At 41.3% G+C, this 12,095-nt stretch overlaps 1 long non-coding RNA gene across 2 annotated transcripts in view; it reads left to right on the top strand.

Moving 5' to 3' along the window:
* The window catches only part of LOC142829572 (uncharacterized), a 142,297-nt gene extending 130,646 nt beyond the window's left edge, over positions 1-11,651 (top strand). For both annotated transcript variants that reach the window (XR_012904099.2, XR_012904100.2), the window contains exon 4: positions 11,178-11,651. This is a non-coding gene — a long non-coding RNA (uncharacterized LOC142829572). The remainder of the gene's footprint in view (positions 1-11,177) is intronic.
* Positions 11,652-12,095: the final 444 nt, after the last annotated feature.

Below are 12,095 nucleotides of genomic sequence, written 5' to 3'. Positions count from 1 at the left end.
AAGGGGAATATAGAACAGGACAGTGGTCCACCTATTTTACACTCCTGCCAGTCAGGTTTAAGGTCACCCTGAGCATGGAGTTGCATTCCTTGCCATCTTGACTAATAGAAACAGGTGGACCTATTGGCCCTGAATTTACCAGTTATATTTTTGGCCATCACATCATTCCCCACGAATGAGTTCCACATTAGACGAAAAAGTACTTGTTTGTATTAAACGATCTGCCTGATTGCTGGTTTAATATAATCACTGGGTGAGCTCTGGCATTTGTATTGTGTGAAAGGATAAATAGCTCACCTCTATTCCATTTTCTGTTTTTCCACTTCATTCATGATTTGAGAGTCCTCTATCCTACCCCTTCTGATATCTGTTTCTTCTTGCATGGAAGCCATTTCATTTCCTGGATTACCTTTGTTGCCTTTCTCTAAACCTTTTCAAGTCTTATGCCATCTTTTTTGACATGGGGTGACAAGAACTAGACATTATATGAGTGCAGTATGAATTTAGATAGTGGAATTCATATTTTCTGTCATATTTTCTATCCTGTTCTTAATAGTTCCTAACATAAGTTAGCCTTTTTGACTACTGTGCATTGAGCAAAAGTTTTCAGAAAACTAGTCACAATAGTGGTCAGCAGTATATTCCTACTGCTATACTCGTATTGTTTAAGCATGGAATTTAGACCAACAAAGATTCTTTGGTACCATTTGATTCCTTTAACATTTCAGATTCAACTCTTTGCTTTTTTTTTAAACATATAATGTCCCCCATCACACTAGTGTGACCTACTCTGTCTATCTTGTATATTTTGCATTCTGGTATTACGTTGTCCCATTTCCTCGACATATTATATAGACTATCTGGAAAACCTGGAATTAATCACTTTAAACATTAAAAAATAATGCAATGATCATTGTTCCACAGCTTTGTGTTGCCACTTCAGTAAATTAGCAATATTTTCCCCCAGAAGCCTATGAGTTGTGTGACTTTTGCATGCACTCTCAGAAATTTTGTGTGTGAAATTTTACTAAATTGCATAGACATTATGAAAATGTGGACATAATTGTGCATGGTCACCATCTGTACAGTACTTTTTTTTTTCAACCTATTATAACCCTGGATTTGCAACAAGGTAAACATTATAATTATCTCCTTTTTTACTTCCCATTTTACCATTAGTCTGTTAAGACCCATCTGTTGTCATCCCCATAAATCCTGTAGTCCTCCTAAAATTCAGTTAGCTCAGGGTCACTGGCATAGATTCATTTTAACTACCTAAATGCTGGATTTAGGTGCCTAAAATCCAGACTTGAAGTTCATTGTGATCCACAAAATCTGCTCTTAGCTGCTGTCTAATCCTGGAGGTGTCTGAATTTAGTCAGTTACCTAAATTTTTGCTGCAAAATCCCCAAGACAATTTTAGATTCTGCCTCAGAAGGTGTTCTGCAGCCTCAGGCAGTTGTCTAGATACTTATCTCATCTCTTAAGCCTTAGGGTACATCTAGACTACATGCCTCTGGCGACAGAGGCTTGTAGATTAGACTACCTGGCATAGAAAAATGAAGCGGCGATTTAAATAATTTAAATAATCGCCGCTTAATTTAAATTTAAATGGCTGCCACGCTGTAGTCTGGACGCGGTAGTCTGGACGCTCCGCGGTCAACATCAAAGGCATTTGTCGACCTCCCAGGTATGCCTCCTGGGATGAGGCTTACCTGGGAGGTCAACAAATGCCTTTGATGTCGACCGCGGAGCGTCCAGACTACCGCGCTGAGCCGACAAACAGCTGATTGGCTCAGTGTGGCAGCCATTGAAATTTAAATTAAGCGGCGATTATTTAAATTATTTAAATCGCCGCTTCATTTTCCTATGTCGGGCAGTCTAATCTACATTCCTCTGTCGCCAGAGGCATGTCGTCTAGATGTACCCTTGGTGCCATTCTCAAATGTGGAGAAAACAGGTGTTAACCCATCTTGCTCAGCCATAGGTCCCAATCTTGGTTCGAATGCTCAGACTCAGAGAATGCCTAATTCCACTCAGAAAAGGAGAGGTCGCAGTCTTCCATATAAATACATTTTAGTCCAGTACTGTGGGTATGCTTCTGGGACATGGGAATGCCCAGTTCATTTCCCCGCAGTGCCTGAGGGGAAGAGATTTGAACAAGATTCACCACCTTTCAGGTGAGTATCCTAATCACTGAACTATTGACTAGTCAGATGTGAGTCACTCTTCATCAGTCTTGTTGAAGCCGTTGCAATTTGTAATAAATATTAATTTGATCCAAAATTCTATAGGCAGATGGTTGAAGGACATATTTGAGAGGCGGGAGACTGTGTTGGATATTGAATGGGCAGGAGAGTGGAGTGAACCAGAGGCTCATACAGCCTGGGTGCGTACTTAACCACTGGCTTGTAAGTTTTAAGGGAGGCCTCCATTTTCTCCCTCCACTTCTAGCTATTCTTCATTGAATTAACAGGAACCTACCTCTTTCTCTCAGGTCTGGATTGGAATTTCACAACTCAAAAATGCCTTAACAATGGGCTTGAATTAGAACTCCAAATCTGGGCATACCTGAGTTCAGTTAAGGTTCACAGTGCAGAACTGAACTCTACAAATCTAGCACATGTCCAGGTTATATTTTTCTTCCTTCTCTGCCCTTGTACCCCCCTTTGCCCTCTGCACCATATTTAGAGCTTCAGCTGTCTGGTTTTTCATAACTGAGAAGCAACAATTCTCTCTACTTTACTTTCCCAGGTTTGGCAACTTAGTTGCCTGATCACCTAACTAGGTGCTGATACATTACGTGATAGTAATGGTTAAAAATGAACTTTAGTGATTATTTTCTTTAAAATTTCAAGTAAAAATAAATTGTAATTTCATTTGTTACCAGAACCTTTAAAAAATCAATCCTAAAGATGGGAAAACTCCTCCGCTGCTTACATTTGTATGAATAACCTGCTGATATAAGTAATATTTTTATTTTTTTATTTTTATCACGGTTGAACTGACTTTTATATGAATGTCTGTGAAAGACAGAATATTGAAAGTGGTACTATCACGCAGTTAAAACAATGGAATGTGATTCTGTATACTTGGCACAAATGAGAATTGAAGCCCACAATTACCTGGGCTTTATAGTTTTGTACAATATTCGTAAAGCCTTTAAATATCACATAACTTTATGTTAGTACTAACGTAGTTGAAATTTTTCAACATTGGCACTATCCCAGAGAATATGAAAACAGCTCTGATTACACTAATTCCAGAATAGGATAAATGGGAAACCAGCGCAGAGGTTTCCAGCCAACTGCTTTCTTAAATGTAAATTGGAAAAGGTTAGCAACAAATCTTGTCTGCCAGATTAAACAGCCATATTTCCACAATTACATAAAAAGGTTGAGTGTTTTTTATAAATGGAAGGTCAGGAACTGACTCTGCTCAAGGAATAATACAGTTAATGCTTGAAGCCTAATCATCAGAACACTTTGCAATTGCTGCATCACAGGCTGCCAGAAGGCATTTGATAGAGTTGAATGGCCATACAGTGTCTTCTAGCTATAATCAAGGAATTTGGGTTTGGGCCTAATATAAAAAAAAATTGAGATACTGTACAGCATACATTTTTGTATGCTGTATGTAGATACCTAGCCAAGGCTAAAATTGTGAGCAAGATAAGGATGTCCACTATTTTCCCTTCAGTGTTGATTCACAGTATACTCAAATTAGTCATTAATGCTATATCTGCAACATGTATAAACTTAACAAGTATTTAAGTAATTATCTTTGAACAATAAAAATGATTCTAGTGTATATAGCATTAATGGTAGTCAATTGGCAGATTCAGAAAATTACAAGAAACATGAATAACAATGGGTTAATGGGATGCATCTGATGAAGTGGGTCTTTGCCCACGAAAGCTTATGCCCAAATAAATCTTTCTTTAATGTGTGTCAGGACTCCTCATTATTTTTGCAGAAACAGACTAAGATCCTACCCTGCTGATACATGAATCAAAATAGAAAATCTAGTTTGCTGGGTTTTTACAATCCATAGTTACGCATCAGCAACATTTCCATTTGTGGTACATAAGCTCCATTTATGGTCTGTAAGTGAAGTAGTTATAGAATTTGGATTTTCAACATGATATATGGACTGAAGTGGAGATGAACGTAGGAGATAGCTGTGTAGAGAGTCTCTGGGTTAAGCTAAAAGGGGTAAAAAACGAGGGTGATATCATGCTAGGAGTCTACTACAGGCCACCTAGCCAGGTGGAAGAGGTGGATGAGGCCTTTTTTAAACAATTAACAAAACTATCCAAACCCCAAGATATTTTTAAAAAAGTCATTAGTTTTATTTGTGATAACTTGTATGATTTCCAGACAAAATTTATAATAATCCCAAACAACGTTCCCTCTATTTTTTCTGTGTGCAGAATAAATTTATGTGCACCGAGACGTGCAGATGTGTACAATTAATAGAAACAGATGCTACCAACTATGGACAGCTGTGGGCTCTCTGCTTATCATATAGGTGGCATTTGAATATCTTCTGTATGGCCACCCAAGTTTACAGGGAACACTAATCCCAGATTTGGAAAACACATTTGGGACCAGAGCACTGGTGAATGGGACTGTTCTTGTTAATCAATGTGGCTAAGGTAACTATATTCTGACCCTTACGATTTAGGCCAGAATATTCTGTTCTGTTATATTCTGAGACCATTACAATTTAGTATTATTCTTGTAACTATTAATGTTTAGTTATATATCTCTCATCCTACACTTAACTTCCATTCTGAACAATTACAAAACCTGTTAAATAAACACTTGACCAGAACTGACTGACATAACCATTCTGGTCACATGATGAATTATTGAATAAATTATATTCGCTACAAAATTTGGCAGGATATGTAGAAAATATCGCTATCCTATTTTATTTTCTGTCTTTAAAACAGCTCTCATTAAGTCATGGGAATTTTACCAGTGGCTTTTGGGGGAAGCACAGTTAGACCAATAATGGGAAACCCTATCCTAAACAAGGGGAGAGAACCACACACCACCATAACCACATGAAGAAATATCAGGAACATAGAATCAGTCTGGTTTAGATTTCCGCCCCCCCCCCCCCCCCCCAAATAATACCCTGATCCAGCAATGAATGCTGCACAGGCAGACCACTGAACTTACATAATGATCCATAGGAATTGTGCCTAGATTTCTAAACAAATGTTTACAAATTCCAAAGACAACCTACATGATCATGCAGTCAGAAAATAAATAAGCAAGGAGGCCAAAAGAACTTGTTACAGTAATATGCCCACAGATTTATTTGTATATAACTAATAATTCTGTGGATTTTTAAAAAATCGTTTGATTCCTCCTTACAAAGTCACTGAAGAAAATTTTTTTTTATTCTTCCTTCAGATGAGTCACTGCATAGGCAGTATAAGTTATTACAGTAGTGGATGGACAGTCCTGCTATTATTTGTTCTTGGACTATGAAAAGTGTGCACAAACAAATAAGACACAGTTAGTGGTCTAAATTGTTGAATACTTAGTTATAAGACCAGACTGAAGATTTGGGCGGGTGGGAGGGATTTCTCCACAGTTACAAATAGTCTGTTCAGTAGAGTTGGTTGGAAAATTATTATAAAACACTTTAAGTTTAAGTAAAAAAATGCAGTTTAAAAATAAAAAATGTTTACAGAAAGCAGACATTTCCCCCCCAAAATTGGTTCATCAAAAATTCAACTTGCACCAAAAAGATTTTAAACAACAATTTTTTCTACCATCTCTATTAGGCAGTTATTTTATATCTCATGTGCAGCTCTTGTTTTTTAACATATGTGCACGTACACACTCATGACTTTCAATCATTTAAATTTAGGGAGTAGATTGTGGGGGAGGGGAATAGACAATGATTGGAGCTGACTGAAGGGTAGGAAGTTGTGTGGGAGCAACAAATAAATACAGGGGACTCAGGGAGATGGTGGGTGGTGTCCTGAGGTGCGAGAGGACATGGGATGGAGAGAGAATGTCAGGATCAAGTGGAAGACGGTGATGTATGACAAGCAGGTGGACTCAGCTCATTGTCTTGGTATCTGGATTCAGGGCTACCTGGTGCTCTATTGAATTTCTAGAATCTGGGCTTTGATGACTGGGTAGGCAAGTCCATGTCTGTGAAGCTGCTGCTGCTGTCCTGTGGCCATCCATTGAGCACCTGCTTTATCATCACTGCAGTTAACACCGCTAGACTATTTCACATAGCAGAATGGGACAGAATTGACTGTTAAAAGGGGGTGATAATCTGTTAGCAGCCTTATGGATTTCCCTCAAGATATGGGAAATGAAGTTTTCACTGAAGGGTCCGTATTCCTAATGCAAAAAGTGAATCAACAGAGCATGTGGCTCAACTGGAAGGGGGGAGTCTGCTTCTGATTAGAGGAGGAATACTGTGTGTGCTGCATGGAGGTTCCAGTGGCAAATGTCATTTTACATCAATTCCTGTTGTTTCTCTTTAATTTTACCCTTGTTCGCTCAATAGTTTAATATGTTTCCTGAGCACTGGATATTCTTGGTGTCAGCAGGGGGATGAAAAGCTCTGATGTCCTACGGCGTGACTGCATGCAAGCTATCTATTGAGGGGGTTCTGTGTTTTTCCAGGACCTGGTAAAAGAATGTGAAAGCAGTGTCCATATGGGATTTATTTTTGTTCATACTTCAGGATGCAGGACTACCTTCTTTGCCAGGGCATTACAGAACCATTGCCTGTGACACAGTCTTTGCTCAGAGCACTGCTCTCAGAGATCATCACAAATATGAGCTCTAACACAAATCAAGCCTTAAGTTTCTTTTTACTGTAATGGACCTTGATTAGGTTTTTGCTCCTGTTTGAGACATTTCAGATTGTAGACAACTATGGGCATAGCATAAGCTCCTAAAAGTGTCAGGTTTAGATGATAAGTGTTTAAAACTGGCAGTTATTTTGGTCTCAATTCACTGTCGCTATCCCATTTGGCGGGCTGCAACTGAGTATGGAAGCTGGTGTCAAACACTATTGCTCTGAGTTGGCAGGGGATCATGCTCATTTTGCACTATATGACCGCATAAGAGATGGGGAAATGGTGAATCAGGTCCTCAATAGTTAATATTTGACAGCTCAACCAAATGGCTGATTAACATTACATGCAGTATCATTAATTGATTCTGTATCAGTGGATTATCTCTTTCCTATGCAATGGAGCTTTTTTCGGTTCTATATACCTTAGTCCTAATTATTAATCTGGTTCTTTATGCTACTGAACACCACCTGAGAACCCCAGAGTTTTACCTGGTATGTTCAATAGGAAATGTGCTAAGCACATAATATCTGGCTGTCAAGTGTGTTAATTGCCATAAAGTGGGTTCCTGCTTGCTAGAATTATACTAAAATGTGTCAAAGTCCTTTTATGCAACTTTTTAGCAGACAGTGTAGGGAAAGGTAACAAAGACCCAACTACCATCAAATAGGCTATTTTTTATAGGTCTCTCTAGGCATTTCCCCCAGAGGTATGCTTCTGTGACAGTGCATTGCAATACATTTCTACACCCTGGAGTGCAAGCAGAGACGTAAAGTGTCTGAATGTAACAACACCATAATAATGCTTCTACTAGGTGCCCTTAATATGTTATTTAGTTGTCTTTTTAGCTGTCTTTAAGCCAATGGTCTCCAACCTTTTTAACCACAAGATCACTTTTTCAATTTAAGTGCAATGTAAGATCTACCTCAAACCCAAATACTCTTGCCCTGCTTCCTTCCTGCCCCTTCTCTGAGGCCCCTCCCTTCTCCATCCCTTCTCCTAGGCCTCACTCTGCTTACTCCTTCTCCCTTCCTCCCTGAACCTCATTCACTGTCACCAGGCTGGGGAAGGAGCTTGGGGTGCAGGCCCTGGTATTGGGCCAAAGGGTTCAGAGAGTGGGAGGGGCTCCGGACTTAGCCCAGGGTGAGGGATTGCGGGTCTAGGAGGAGGTTCAGGGTGCAAGCTTTAGGAAGGAGTTTGGGTGAGGATAACACACATCTGGGGCAGGAGGTTGGGTGCAGGAGGTATTTCAGGACTGGGTCAGGGATTCAGGATGCAGTCTCTGGCTGGGCACCACTTAACTGAGATGGTTTCCGGGTGGTGGAGCAGTGGGGTTATGGCAGGCTTACTCCTATCCTGGCCCTGCAGCACTCCTGAAAGAAGCTGGCCTGTACAGCTATGGCTCCATGGCACCATGTGCTGCCCCTCATCTACACACACTGAGCTCACAGTTTCTACTGAACACAGTTCCCCAGTACTGATCACAGTAGCAGGAGTGGTGTCTGCAGGCAAAGACGGCATGTGGAGACCCCGCTGCTGCTCTGCCTTTCTCAGAGACATGCCAGCCTCTTCCAGGAGCAGCAGTTACCACAGCAATGATTACTTCAGCCATGACAGGTTAGGCATTTTAGAACTCACTGTTCAAAGAATTCAATTTAAATGTAAGAGCGAAATGAAAATTATGAAATGCACAGACCAATCAAAAAGCAAAAATAACCCACTTTGCAAGCAGTACCAGTACCACCACCACCACCACCAACAATAACAACAACCCCCCACATATGTGTTGGGTCAGGAGATGAGAGTGAAAGACTGTGTATGTGAGAGAGTGACAGAGATTTGCATTGCCAAGCTCCCTCCATCCCCTTCTCTCTGTGTGGAGATAGGGTACAGAAGAAAGGGGAGAAGAGACACCTTGAGATCAGTGCCCCCCCTTCTCCCTCCCACATCCTGCACTGCAAGCAGGAAGCTCCCAGGGGGGCAGCTCCAAGGCAGAGGGCAGGAGTAGCATGACAGGTGTGTGGAGGAGCAAGTGAAGTGCCAGCGCTTGATAGCTTCCCAGACAAACCAGTCAGGATCACCTTTCAGAGGCTTCAAGATCTACCAGTAAATCCTGATCTACTGCTTGGTGGCTGCTGCTTTAAGCCCTTTGTTTGCCAATAGAGTCATGATTCCATTGAGTTACATCACATTAGAAAGCTTTTCAGCTATCTTCAGGTGCCAAAAAAGTTAAACTCGATTTTTCTCATTACTGCCAGTTTCCTTATATGAAAGTTAGAAGGATGTCCTTAAAGAATTTCCCATCATTTTCACTGGCAATGAGCTAGGGATTTATCAGTTGGAAGTGAAAGAGGATAAAAATCTGGGGGCATTGATTGATCACAGGATGGCTATGAGCTGCTGGTGTGATGTAACTGTGAGAGAGGCTAATGCAATCCTAAGAGATGTTAGGTGAGGTATTTCCAGTAAAGACAGGGAAGAGCTAGTACCATCATACAGGGCACTGGTGAGTAGAGCGCCACAAATCTGTACATATCCGCATCTGCAGACGTGGGTGTGGATATCTGTGGATCATTTTTGCAGATGAAGATACCAAATTTGTATCCATGCAGGCCTCTATTGGTGAGACTCCTCTGGAAGAGGATGTGCAATTCTGGTCTCCAATGTTTACGAAAGATTAATTCAAACTGGAACAGGTGCAGAGAGGAGGAGGAGCAGAGGAATGGAAAACCTACCTTATAAAAGAGACTCGGAGACCAACCAAATGAAGGCTGAGGGGAGATGTGATTGTTCTCTATAAATACAGGGAGCTCCAGTGCTGACACAAAAACAAATGGCTATAAAGTGGCCATTGCAAGCTTAGACTTGACATTGGATAAAGGCGTTTAACGAACCTCGGAGTGAATTTCTGAAACAGCTTTTCCAGGGAGCAGTGGGGGCAAAAAGCCTAGCTTTCTTCAAGACTGATAAGTGTATGGAGGGGATATGTGAAGAGACTGCTTATGGTGACATTTAGCCAATTTGTGACTGCTGGTAGCAAATATCCCCAATGGCTGATGATGAGACTAGATTTGGAGGGCTCTAAGCTCCTGCACATAATTCTTTACTGGTGTTGTGCCAAAATGTAACTGGCTGCCATAGTTTGGGGTTGGGAAAGAATTTTCACCTGGGTCTGATAGGCAGAGACCCTGGAGATGTCTTGCCTTCCTCTGCAGGAGGCACAGGTCACTTGATCGTTTATGCTAGTGTAAGTGGTGAATTCACCTACTGAAATCATGATATGAGGACTTCAGTCACTCAGCCAGATCATAGGGCACGTCTACACAGAAGGGGAAGGTCGACTTATTGTAGCTGGAGTTGCGTATCTTAATTACGTAGCTGGAGTTGATATGTCTTAAATCACCATCCTCTTAGTTTCTCTACTGCTTGTGAAGAGCAGGAGTACCGGTGCCACTGGGGGCATTGAGTTCAAATTCACTACATCGGCTAAATTGACCTCAGTGCACTCCTTCACTTCCCCCGCAGATCCTTCCACCAAGTGGTGCCAGCCCCCTCTCCCAGTGATCCCCACAGCTGTGAGCTTAGGGGGCAGAATACTATAGAGGGAAGAGGGCGGAATGATGGTTGGAAGGGATAGAATTTGGGGGCTGGTAACAGACAAGTCCTCCAGGCCTGCTGGGGGTCCCTGGCTGAGACTGGCCTGTGAACTTGGAGTTTGTGACCTCTGGCATAAGATTTTTTACAATTATAGAACAATGGTAGCAGCATTATTTTTATGGTCATGTTATAATCACATAACTTCACTACCAGCATGTAACCACCTATTACAATAAGGAATTACTTTTGATAATACACAGAACTTTGATCAAATCCTTATATTTTGCCCAGATACATTCATCCTGATTGTCTTATTCCTTTCCAGTGGCTAAGCTACTTCTGCTTCAATTACTGTTTCCTCAGTCTGATAGATCACAGAGTAAAGTAGTTACAGTAAATTGCATTTAAAAACAAAGTACTTCTAGATAGTCTATACTTTCAAAGTTCTCCCAGTCAACTTGCAGAAAATTGAGGGTATTCACGACCCCACAGGAGATATCCAATGTTTTCATTGAAAAATGGTCTTTTTCCAAAACAGGAGATTTTTAAAGAGAAATAAAACAGTGGAAAATAAAATGTCATTTTCATTTTCTGTCTCGGTTTTCTGATTTTTTTAATAATTTTTACCCCTTTCAAATTTTGCAGTGGGGAAAAAGGGAAGGGAAGAAATGGAAAAAGGAAAAGAAAAATTAAATTAAAAGTTTGAAACTGAATATTTTCTCTTGTCGCTTCTTTACAGGTTGGACCTCCCTGGTCTGGCACCCTTGGGAACTGACCAGTCTTGAAGAGGGAGCTTGCCAGACCATGGGAGGTCAATGCCGGCCCTGCTTCCACCGGCCTCAGCAGAGCTGCTGGTCCTGCTGTCACTGGCCCCATTGCCACCGGCACAGCAGGACTGCTAGTCGCCGACCCCATTGCTGCCAGCCCCAGCAGGGCTCCCAGTCACTGGCCCTCCTGCTGCTGGCCTCCTGACTGCTGGCTCTTTCTGATCCAGAAATATCCATAGTCCTGCCAGACCACAGACGTTGCTGGACCAGAGACGTTGCTGGCTTTCAGAGTTTCAACCTGTATAAGGCTTTTAAACCACGGTTTCCCCCCTAGTAGTTGAGTGCCTTCAAGTTGTATGCTAAGCAAAGATGAGCCTGTGCAAATTTTCACCCAATCTTTCAAAAATCTAAAATTGTTCCTTTTTTTAAATGTGTGGAATGATGTCTTTGAAATTTAAAAAAAAATTTCAACATTTTTTTTTATATCCAATTTTTACCATGTGACAAGGAATCTGTCCCATCCAGGAATGAAAGAGCTTAAGGTGGCCAGGCGGGCCAATTAACTCTACTGAGTACTCCTGGAGGAGGAATCAGTGAATATGCCGCACATGTTGAATCTCTCTAGTCTGACACCCTTGGCACCGGAGCGGTGCTAAAGTAGAGAATTTGCCAGACACTGGGAGGTCAGTATTGTCTGGCAGTGTTGCCAACACTTCCACTACTTCCTAGGCTCTTAGAAGACATTTAGGGGTAAATTAGAGCTAAATAACAGCACAGAACACTGAGAGCCAGGACTGGTGGCTGTAAACAAACTCTATGGGACTGCAAGAAAAATGTCCACCCCCATGATAAATGGACATCCAGCTCACTAAAATCACGTCGGATCACAG

This window comes from Pelodiscus sinensis, chromosome 4, assembly GCF_052426305.1.
Source record: "Pelodiscus sinensis isolate ZL-2025 chromosome 4, ASM5242630v1, whole genome shotgun sequence".
In the NCBI taxonomy this organism is placed as follows: Eukaryota; Metazoa; Chordata; order Testudines; family Trionychidae; genus Pelodiscus; species Pelodiscus sinensis.
The sequence above is the reverse complement of the archived record's forward strand: the minus strand, read 5'-3'. Positions and strand labels throughout refer to the sequence as shown.